Below are 12524 nucleotides of genomic sequence, written 5' to 3' on the forward strand. Positions count from 1 at the left end.
TGAATCTCTACATATCCTGCACAAGCAATCTGAATTCCAATTGTTGGATAGGATTTTGGCCAAATTCCTTAGGCTCAATCTCCTTTATTTTCCTTTTCACAGATGCACCAACACTGACTTGGGTGTCATACTCTCTTCACAAATCTTTCTTCTTAAGCTCTCTACAAATTTGCAAATTTCCTCTTCGCGTTTGTAACAACCTAGCTGCAATCAATATCCCTTTGGAGTAAGGGAGGTGAAAGATTTGATTTGTTAAAACTCCCTCTAAGCCAAAGCGTTTTGCTCAATTGTCAATTGAACTAGTATTGGGATCCAGTACCAACAAGCTTTCCATACTATCAGATTTCTTAATCCATTCTCTATTTTGGTCATGAGATCCACTAGATCCTACAACATGATTATCATCCCAGTATTTACTAAAACGCTACTAGATTTGCATGATTTAGAATAACGACCAATTTGTCCGCACTTGAAACAGTTAACATTCCTTTTACCAGGACTCGTTGATTGAACCTTAAACCAAATTTCTCATTGCATTCATCCTTTTCTAATTTGAAACTTGACTCTTGCACCGATCTGCTTTGTCACCAATCTTATGACAATCAAAACATTGAATCTTTTGTTTCTTTCTCATCTTGTAATCAATTGCCTTATGACCAAATTTCTTGCAAATATAATAACAATTATTAAAAGATAAATACCCAAGGCATTCGATTGTCTTACCGGAGGACATCAAGTAGATGTGTTCAGCCTTTGCATCATCTTATGTTATCTTATCCTTGCCTTTATCATTATGATTTGAGCATTCACCGGTAAATCCTAGAGCTCTATCCTTGTGACTTTTTTGCATGATTAATAATTGATACAAGATAGTATTGTTTTCAAATGCCTTTTCTTTTGACCTCAACTTCTTCAGTTCCAATTTTCCTTATTTTGTACTAAACTCTTCCTGATAATCTCCTTGAAATTTTCTTCAGTTTCTTTCTATTCTTCCATTGTGATTTCCAGTTTAGATCTCACTAAACAAGCGCTCTTCATCTTGTATTTCAATACCTTGGATAAATTCTTCCATTTGTATCTTGTCATCCAACTTCTTCTCAAGATCTTTTATCCCTTCCTTTGAATCTTTTATTTCTTGATCCTCATATGCACCATTGTCTTTTGATTTCTTCATTTATTTTAGTTCCTGTTCTACATAGGTAGTTTTGTCTTTTGATTCCTTCAATTCTTGAGTAACTTTCTTGTGTCTTGTTTTGAACTTCTTGATCTGATCTCTTAGCTTTGCAATACAAGCATTTTCTTCCTTCAGGTTCTCTTGCAGCTCCACTTATTTTGATTCAGTACCTTTAATATCACTTATTCTTATCTGCCAATCTTCTTCAATGTAGTACCCTCCTTCCATTTGTTCAATCATCCAAGATCTCCCTCGAGTAGTTAAGTTGTAACTGCAAAGGACCAAGCTCTGATACCATTTTTGTAGTGTACTGATAACTGGGGGAAGTGTATTAGTTATTTCCACACACTTTATAATACATTGGCTGTCAGTAAAATCATAAACAAAAATAACAACTTTTGATTTCTCAATTGACCATATTAAACATTCACAATAAATGCAAACATGAAAGTACAAAACTATTGACACAAAGAACAAAATTTAAATGGAAACCCAAACTAGGAAAAACCATGAAGAAGCTAATCCTCATGAAATGAACGCCTATTAGGTTGACAATGAATAAGGTGATTTTTACAAAGTCTCACTGTTGGTTTTTCTCATTGCAGATTGGCTCACTGTCTGTCACGCTAACTACCCTTATATGATAGGGATATCAAAATTGGATATAACAAAAAATGAACTGTATTGGGTGGACATTTTGCAACTAACATTTTTGGGTAAACTCCAGTCGCAAAATAGGATGCCCAGCCACAACATGTGATACAGAGTCTCTCCTACATTAGAGGAAAGGCTCCCCATTCTTACCGTTTGTTGGATCAACTCAAGGTAAGCAAGAAGTTAAGAGATTTTGTCAAGGGCGTTACCAATATTCTTTCCTCTTATCTTTCAAAAAAGAATCGACTTACCCACGAAGCGAGTAATGGGCAAGATAAAACCTCAAACTACACTTCTATCTAAAGTTGTAAACGGTGATATTGATAAACTATCACTAACTCAAAGGCTAGTTGAAAGCGTACCAATTTGGCTCTAAGTCCCGTGTTAACCTATTCTATAAGAATAACCTCTACCATTAGGGCACAAAGACTTCCAGAAGTAGGGAATTCTAACTATTTTTCATGAATTTGAGATGGTAATACAAGCTACAGTCAAAGCTTCTAGTCTATGTATTGCCACAACCGCTCCCAGTCAAAGCTTTGGCTCCGATTGTTTCTTAAATCACTATGCTCTAGTATTGAACACACAATAATAACATGAATCAAAGACAATAGGCAAAAATTATAGTCAAAGCTTCTAATTTTCTCTATCACAATTGCTTCTAGTCAAAGCTTCGAATCCAATTCCTTATTTTTTTCACTTTTCTCCCTAATTGGTACTACACAACCAAAGCTATGCTTGCACAAGTTTGGCAGAGCTTTCTTGCATACAACAAAAGATGATTTTTACAATGAGGGGGCACTCCTTTATATAGGAAAAGGAGTTGAGAAAAAGATGGATGAAAAAGTGGGAGCAACTCAACCAACTTTGACCTGGTCTAACTAATGAGAGAAATTATTGGATTACATGTAATTACACATTTTCATGTAATACATCCTCTTCAATCACAAACATGAAAGAGGAAGAAAGACGGAAGAGAAATGAAACAATCCTAGGGATTGTTCTGAAGGGCCTTGTACTTGGTAATGCTATCTTGGATGATCACAGGATCGGGAGTTCCTATATTTTTGTGCCACTACATTCACCTTCATAACTACGGTGTTATGTCTTTTGATAGCCTTTGACTCTCTTTAATGAATTGTTTGTTGTCATTTGAAAACTTGATGTGATTAAACTTTTTCTTGTTCGAGTTGTCATGAATTCTCCTTTGTAGATTGGCACATTCTAGAATCTCTGACACTTTGAAAACCTTCTTAACAGTGTTTGGATATAAATTTTGAATAACTTTCCATCAGCACCTTTAACCCTCTTTTTTTTAAAAACAAAGTGCTTGGCACATTCCCACACGGACTTAGGTTGAAGATCAAATGAATTACTGCTTCTTGAGAATCAAAACATGCCTTCTTGACGAGATATCTCTATTCTTTGAAGAAGTTTTGACATATCTTCAAGAGTGCGCTGCAACATGAAGATGATAGCATCTTCCAATGAGATTGAATCCTTGAGAATTTTGGGATTTGAGTTACAATGACAAATCCATGAGGAGTGGGTATTCAAAGTATGGATTAGACATTTATGGAACACATGTGATGGTTGTAACTCAACCGGAAAGCAAATGTATTTGGATGGAAAATGATAAATGGAGAGAGAGAAAACATGAAGTGAGAATGGAAGGAGATGGATATGGTTCAAGACATAAAGGTGGAACGCATGGGAATGCGTTTGAATGGAGACTCTTGACTTTAAAAAGTGACTTAGGCTTTTAAGATGTCATTACATGGAAAGTGGGTTTCATGTATATGCTCATGTAATGAGGAATGGAAAGTGAGATGACATGAGAATGCGGATGAACTTACATGTAAGTGGATGTGAAGGATGAGATGAAATGTGTTTTGACAAGGAAAGTGGAATTACATGTATTTTGCTCATGAAGTGCAATTACATATGGAAGGAATGAAATGATGCTCTTGTATGAAATGGAAGGTGGAGTGAAATGAAACATGCTCAAGTTCTTTAGAACATGCAACTTCTTCAAAATGAAGAAAAACTAAAATGCAAACAAGCAAAACACAAAAACAATCACAAAAGAAAATTGTACCTTTGGCAAAAGAATTAAACATGTGGCATAAAAATTCGAATTTGGAGTTTGGGAAAAAACCAAAAACATGAAAATGAACCATTTCATCATTTTTAAAGGAAAAATGCACTTTCCATGGCATCAAAATCAACAAGTGTGACGCATCAAGTTAAAACATGTACAAAATCAGCAAGATAAGTACAAATTAATTAACAAAAAGGAAAATGTGCACTTACCTGATGATTGTGTACCCTAAATGAAGGAGAAAGAAGCTCCAATGTTAAAAAATTCTCAAACTTGGATTTTTTCAACCTTACAAAGAGGAATTTGAAATGAGCATCCAATGAGGCGTTTTTCATGCCCAATATGAAAAACGTGCCTTAAAATCTCTCAAGCTTCCAATGTTAAATGCAAGTTTATGGGACGTTTTTGGGTAAATGTTAAATGCAAGTTTATGGGACGTTTTTGGGTAAAAATGTGGTTTCCCAAGTGCATTGCATGAGACGTTTTACACTCTAGAATGCAACAACGTGATTCTTAATGCTTTGAACATGGATAAACATGCCAAAATGCCCCTTCTCCAAGCAAAAAGGTGATCTTTTTCACTCTAAAATGGACGTTTTTGGTCAAAGACATGGCTGCATTATGCCATAAAATGCATCATTTTTCACAAGGAATCCAACGTTTTTGACAGGAGAATGCATGAAAATGCAAAAATGCCCCTTGTGGAAAAATTTCAAGCCATTCCATGGAGAAATCTAGGAGAAATCACCAAAAACAGGTTCTTGGCGGCCAAAGTCATATAACTTTTCAAAAACGGGTTTTGGAAGAGCAAATGCATGAAGTTGAATGCAAAATGGACCTTGTTTGTGTGATTGCATGTTTTAAAAATGCATAATAGGCCCAAATGCACCTTTTAGACGTCATTAGATATTTTTAAAAACATGTAATGCGCTCTCCCAAGGCAAAAACACGCCTTATAGGTGCATTTGCATGTTTTAAAAACATGTTTTTTGCCCAAAAACGGGTTTTAGAGATGTGTTTGCATGTCTTTGGTGCAAAACACACCTTTTTGGTGCAATTGCATAAAACATATGTAACTCAACTTTTTGATGTCATTGCACATTTAAGTTGGGTTTACATGCATTTGCATCAAAAACGCACCTTTTAGGTGCTATTGCATAATTTTCTCATTTACATGTTGCACACACTTAACTGATCAATTAAGCACATGCGAATTTAATTTTAATGAAATATCACTTAAGTGGGACAAATAATATTTACATTATCATATTAACAATATAATGTGCAAATATCATTTAACAAGCAATATTTACTAGAGCATTTGATTTAAATATCAAAAATTAAATTGACCTATATAGTTAATATAGTCACTTAAATGAAAAATCAAAAAGCAAACTCAACTTAAAAATATAACATAAAGTGCACTATAGTTACTTTAAGTGAAAATTTAAATGATAAAGTAACTTAAAAACATAACATAAAGAAGAAAAAATGAAAGATTTTTTAATGACGTCCATGAGACCAACAGTGTTACATCCCAAATTTTGACCTAATTTAAATTTATTTATAGCCGTTGAATTGAATGGATTTTCTTTCATAAGAATGTGAAAAGGGTAGTTAAATATATCCATTGTATTCATTATTTGTTTAACTATTTAATGATGATGGTTGTTATCCATTGTTTGTCATATGATGATGATAGAGGTTAGTAGTTGCTTGGTTTCGGAATTATGGTAAATAATTAAATTCCTTGCTAATATCTACATTAAATGATATTATGGATTTATCATGGAACTTGTTATTATCATGGAAAATGTTGCACGGGTGATTGCAGAAGAAGATGAAGCGGAGAAACATTGCTAAACGGGATCAACGGAATGGGATTCTGTCTTAGTCCACTTATTTGGTTGACAGGTATGATCTCTAACTATCTTGGTAAGGACCTAACGACTTGTATAACAGGTACATCATTTCGACATGCATGAGCTCTTAAATAAACATTAAAAACATTAATGACTTTAACTTAATTAAAGTTCATACCTTTATCAGCTCATGGTTGGCATTTTCATCATTTCATTGTAATACATATTTATGTACGTGCACATAGATATAGAAATAAAGGTGACACCATAATATAGTCTTATACAAAATTTTATCTAATACATACATTTAAATACATGTACAAGAAGATAAAATAATCTTCCAAATAAAGCATGTATTTAGATATACATAATAAGAAATACAACCTTGGATAAAAACATATAATATGATGTCAATCTTACACATACATCTACGTGCAAGTAGATAAATTTATAATAATTTATCCTTGATTCATATCCTTTGAATTATTTTCCTTATTTATTCAATTCTTTACTTGAAACCGAAATGTACATTTGGCATTTGATTCTCGATAGATCAACAAAACAAATCTTTTAAACCGATCATGAGTTACGACTAACGATCTTGGAAAGTCTTTTATTATGGAAGCCGTGAGAGACCAAGCTGAAATAAGACCATTGAGTCTCATTCCTCACAATATATCCCTCTACGATTTTCCTTACGTTCTTTCCCCCACATATTTTTTACCACGATATTCCCATTTCATCTATACTTTTGCTAAAATATGTGATTGGTAATCACACTAAGACTATGTTCGGAGTTCTTTCCATGAAGTTGGTTGATAGCATCCAACCAAGACTCAAATTACTTTCCAAATTTACCAGGTTATGTGGTTGCCTCCCCATATCCCAATGATTATAATATGTTTTATCAAATACTACTGCATTTGTAATTACAATAGTAAGATACAGTTCCAGGATATATCGTACATCATCCTTGTTTTAATATCATCAGATAGTTCCTCTTTAGGAAAGAACTTCTTATGATGAGTCAAGATCAAATATTCATGTCATGATATCATATCTTTATTCTACCCTTGAATGTTAGAATCAAATAGTATTTATTTTGCAAGTCTTAAGATTATATTTCTCAGGTCACCGAAATGTGATATGCTGAAAAACATGTAATATTCTTATATCAGTTGAGGATCGAAAGAGCTGGTGCTCTGAAATTCAAACACCTTGGACTCACCCGGCTGTATAGCCAAAGAAGAGGTGAAGAGGTGAGATAGAAATCTGCAATAACATGGAAATAAAAATTAGACACGACATAACAATTCTAAATTATTTTAAAAAGAAAAATCATTGAATAGCTCATGCATGTTCATACTTATTATTCTCTTGTTGTCAAGTTGAGTAGTGGTGATCGGGTTATTGAATCCATCTGAAAACCTTGGCCAAAGTCGTTAAAGGCATGTTTGTCATCTATGATCGCTTGATGTCAGCAGTGCTAGTTATTCAGACATGTCTGTCCATAACTGAGCGCACATTCTAAACACCAAAGATGCTCAAGTGGCTGAACTAAAAGTATCCCAAGCCTGGTCCCGGGGTAGGGAGGACTTTTCTATTCAATAGATTGAGTGGGGATGAATATGGTCCGAGGTTGGGAGGTTAAACCTAAGTCAATGCTTCTCCACTTACCGAAAGCCAAAGCTTGCACAACTCGTTAAAGACTTGCCAATTACTTCTTGTATGTTTCTTCTTACCATTCCTAATATGCATCTATATTCCTTTTGTAACCGATCATGTATTTACTTTATTTTATCTAAGAAAGTAAAGTTAATTGTTATTTCAATTACTTGAGTTAATCGTTATTTCAATTACTTCAGTTAGTCATTATTTTGGTTAATTCAGTTAAATGGTTAACTCAATTAATCGTTAGTAGTTAAATCAGTTAATGTCTCTTGATAAGGATTTAAGATGTTTTGTTTCGAAAGTTGGTTGAAGAAAACTCTTTCATTTCTATGTGAAACTAGGTTATAGTTCTTTATTTTGTTATGAAATCCGATTGTTACAAACAGTCTATGGGACCAAAAGAATACTTAGTTAATCTTTTGTGATTTCTCCAGGCTGTCCCTTTTGTTGTGGATCTGCATAAGTAAGATTGCCCCCTTGTGGAGTCTTGCCCTTTCGAAAAGTTTTTTTATGTTGGTCACCTGTAAAGTGCCCTTGTGCTGGTTGCGAATGTCCTCGTATGCAGTGCAATCTTTCACATAGTGCCCTTCTGTTTCTATCACTCCATCTTTGCAAAACCTACAAATTTTGTCCTCTCACTCTTCTTTAGGAACCTCCCATCTGCCCATTTCACATCACAACCGATGCAATCCACACCTTAGTTGGGCAATTACAATTTTTTCCTCTGATCTCAGCCCCAAAGTATTCTTTGTCACCATGTTCATATGTGGGATTAAATTCTTTGACATAATGAGCCTTTTTTCTATCTAACTGATTTGTCCACATGGCAGATCTGATTTTTTCTACCACCCATTTTTTAATTTCTAAGTTGGATTCCGGGCATTCTTGGTGGTCGATGTTCCACTTGTTGAACCATTTGCTGTTTTATTTCTTCCATGTCTTCTTCCGACGGTCAAACTCTTTGTCAACCACCATTTTAGGCCAGCGATGTGTATCCATTTTATCTTTTTTTTTTAGGTAGCTCAGCAGTCGAATAAGTGTCATGGTCTCTATCGAGAACATGCCTGCCTCCGCCAAAAGAATCTCATATGGGACCATTGACTTGACTTTGAGGTTAGTGGTGATGAAATGCTTTTTGTATTCTTTTGATTTGCCGCCATTTGTGGTTTGATATGCTGCTCCCCCAAACTTCGTTGCCGTAAAGAACAACCAGAATCACCAACAGCCCAAAGAGGGTTTTCCTAGTTTTCCAATCCCATAACTCAACTTTCCTACATCTATTCAATAGAAGGTACAAGGCCTTCCACCGTCCCTGTATTCTTTTTTATCAGCATGTCTCCCAACCTAGTCAATAGTGGAAATCTATTCCCAAATACTTGTATTCTTCCACAATTTCTAAGGCTTCACCTTTGAATATGAAAGTAAGTTGTTGTTTTCTTTTCTTCGAGGAAAAGACCAAGATCTTGATCTTTGATGTGTTGACTTCCATCCCGACCTCCATACAAAATGTTTCTAAATTACTCAAATGTTCCTTTAGTCCCTGGGCTGTATTAACAATGAGTATAAAATCATCAGCATAAAGAAGTAATCTAATCACATAATCTGCTAGCTGAATTTCCTCTCCATTGGCTTTGTTTAGCCATTCTTCGAACTTATCAATATAAAGAACAAACAAGGTAGGGGAAAGTGGGCAGCCTTGTTTGACCCCTGTCAAAGCACTTTGACATGCCTTCTTTGGTTCTGATTTTTGCTTTAACATGCTCATAAAGCTTATAGACAACATCTCTATACTCTATTGGAACCTCCAAATCTTCTAGTCTCTTCCATAGTTTGTCTCTAGGTATGGTGTCAAAGGCTTTCTTAAAGTCGACAAAACAGTAAAAAGCTTCTTCTCCCTATTTCTCCCATACTCTCTCAATGAGGTATTGTAGAGTAATGCAGTGATCAATGGTGGAGTGTTTGGGTTTGAAACCCACCTACCCTTTAGCTCTTTTTCCCTCTTTATCTGCCCAACCATTGATTCTATGTTCTAACATACTCCCGTAAAGCTTGCCTAAGAGAGGGTTCACCATAATGGTACGGTAATCGGAAGGATTGTTGACATCCCCACTTTTATGGAGAGGGATAACTACGCTAGTTGTCCATTCTATGGGAAAGCCGCCTTGTGTGACCCTATTAAAAATGTTCTTGATGTGTGGAGTCAACAAATCTGGCCCCCACTTAAGAAGTTTAGCTTGTAAACCATCAATATCCCAAGCCTTGCCACTCGCAAGTCTCTTTATCCTCAAATTAATGTCTTTGTCTAAGAATAATTCAACCGAGCTGCTGATTGTGGGAAGTTTTACTTCCCCTTCTCATCTTTCATAAAGAATTTTCACATATTCCAACAATTGAGAATCTGTGATTTTTCGACCTGTTTTTTAACTTGTTGCAACTCCCTCCAGAAACCTTTAGGGTTATGCTTTCCTAGCTTGATTAACTCTTTTCTTCAGTTAGCACATATTCATCTTTTTTGAATTTAATCATATGATTGCCTTGTTTTCCTATTTCCCTTCGAGGCCCCTTTTTGTAGCCTTGCATTCCTTGTCATACCATGGGTTAGCCAGAAAAGTGCTTGTGATACGCTTCTTTGTTCTTGTTCTCTTACACTCCTTTAATGCTCTCTATATTAAAGGGGATCATTGAACTGCTATTAATGTGTTCATTCTTATCCTTGTTGACATTGAGGTTCCTGTTGCCTTGAGTCAATTGGATCTGTTGTTCAGCGACAATGTAAAATAACTCTTTATTTGCATTGTTTAGAAGAATCTTGCCCTCTTTATGGCCTTTTGTGCTAACCTCTTGGACCCAATCGTTTTTCAGCCTTCTAACTCTCATGTTGTATTTAATAAAGAGAGGCATATGATCTGAATTTAGCTCCATACAACATCCTTCAATTCTGAAATCAGCTACCTTGGTGAGGGATGATTGAGAACAAATCATATAATCAACCACGCTTTGCCCATTATAAGTTTTGCAAGTGATTATGTTTGAATTTGGCCACTTCTTCATGCCATTCCAAACAACCAACCTGTGTAGGCTATATAGCCCTAGAAGTTCAGCCCCAAAGTGAGAAACCCCGCCTTTTTCGTCCTATGAGGTCCTTTTATTGATATTGTCTTCCTCCTCTTTTAGCCACAAGGGGTTGTTGTCCTCCGTTGAGTAATTGCTCAACTAAATCAATTGATTACTCATAGTCCTAGCATTAAAGTCTCCCATAAGAATAATGTTTCCGGTAGGGCTAAAACAGAGCACATCTTTTTTCAGGGCTGCAAATGGGTCTTCATTATCTAAATTTCTTCTTTTGTAGAGTTTAGAACTTTTAGGTGCAAAATAGCATGCTGCCAACCACGTGATAACTTCATCATCCTCAATCTTTAGCCATATAAATTGTTTATTTGAGTCCTCTTTCTCAACTTTTATGTTTTTGTTCCACATATCTTTTATCAAGATAGTAATCCCTCCATGACCTTTACCTGTCTTCGTTTCTTCATTCCATACTGAAAATTTATTGTACCCTTCAAAATTTGGAATGCTACATCCTTCGTGTTCATGTGTTTCTATAAGGCAAATGATGTCTTGCCTGTCAGCTATGGGCCCCAACCTCAGTTCTCTTCTCCATGGGTAACCTCTACAATTCCAACTCACCATGCCTAGGTACTCTCGTGGGGCCCTAAGTTCCTATTTCTGAATTGTTGGTTTATCAATAATATAAGCTTTACCATTTTTCATCCAAGCCCATTTGCCGACAGCCCTTGCTGATTTTACTTTCTCCCACTCCTTTCTTCTTTGCTCTTTTTGGTTAATGCTCAAATCTTCGTCTAAATATATTTGGGTGTCTTTTAGTAGCCCCCTATTCTTCAAGATTGTGCTCTTGTCCTCTATGTTGCTTAAGGTAACTCTCATATGTCTATTTCTCCCCAACCCCATACTCTTGCCAATCCTGTGCGCTTGTCTAATTTTCTCCGTCCAATTTAACTTGTCCCTAAGGAAGTCATGTACCAAAATTTTTGACTTTTCACATTCCCCATAATTTTTTAAACCTTTGATGATGAGGTTTACTGCCTTCTCTTCTCTGATTTGTTTCCTAATTTTCTTTTCAATCATTTCCTTTTGCTCTATTGACGGTTCATTTGCCACTTGGGCCCATGATTTGGCCTCTTTTATTTGCTCTTTTAGTTCATTTTCTCTCATTACCATGTTCGCTAGTGCTGCTTGAACCTCCTCGATTTTTGTTGTAGTATCTAATTTTGTCGTTTTCAATTTGATTTTTGTTGTTGCTTTCCCTTCACCCAAAATATGTTTGAGACTGATTATTTCCCGCTGCCCTCTCTCAATGTTGTCTTGAAGACATAGAACCTATTTTTTTAGCCATTTGTTCTCTCTTTCAAGCTCCCACCTAGTAATTGTGACATCTTGCAGCCTGTCGTTGTCTTGTTGTCCCTTTTCCTCCAGGACCTCTATCCTTCCTTTCATGTCTGTATTTCACATACAGTTCCAATGACCAAAGCAAAGGAGATGAGGAGGGGCTATGAGGTTCTTGTAGGAAGACCCCCTCGCAAATTTCTTTGTTTGCCCCAACCTTAATTTTAGGGAACTCTATCACAGTCTCCTGGATTCCCCCTTGGATTGTTGGACCATCAGTTGTTTGATCCTTTGGAGCAGTTATTGAAAGTGTTTTAGTTGCTCTCAGAAAAATCATTATAAGTTTCCTCTTTTGTAGTTGTTTTTTCTTCTTTCAAATTTGCCTCCTTTTAAGTATCCCCAAGTATTGGTTTTCATTCATGAAGATGCATTTAGTGTTCATGTTGTGATGTTCCTTCTGTTGCATCCTTGTAGGGCTGGATTGTCGATCTGGACAAACCTCTGGTTGTAACCTCCTCAGATGCGGGTTACCAAGTGACCACTGAGCCAACCGGAGGTTGTTCAGACAATGATTTAGGCTGCCATATTTCTAACTATCCTGGTCTTGAGTTTCCAATGTGGGACCCCCGACTCTTAACCTCACTATGTTTTGCATGGC

General features: G+C 35.9%; 1 protein-coding gene across 2 annotated transcripts in view; it reads right to left on the reverse strand.

Moving 5' to 3' along the window:
- The window catches only part of HCF153 (high chlorophyll fluorescence 153), a 60353-nt gene that overhangs the window by 24595 nt on the left and 23234 nt on the right, over positions 1 to 12524 (reverse strand). The gene's annotated exons all lie outside the window — the stretch shown is intronic.

This window comes from Cupressus sempervirens, chromosome 8, assembly GCF_028749045.1.
Source record: "Cupressus sempervirens isolate cs-2001-9-10 chromosome 8, ASM2874904v1, whole genome shotgun sequence".
NCBI classification, from domain to species: Eukaryota; Viridiplantae; Streptophyta; class Pinopsida; order Cupressales; family Cupressaceae; genus Cupressus; species Cupressus sempervirens.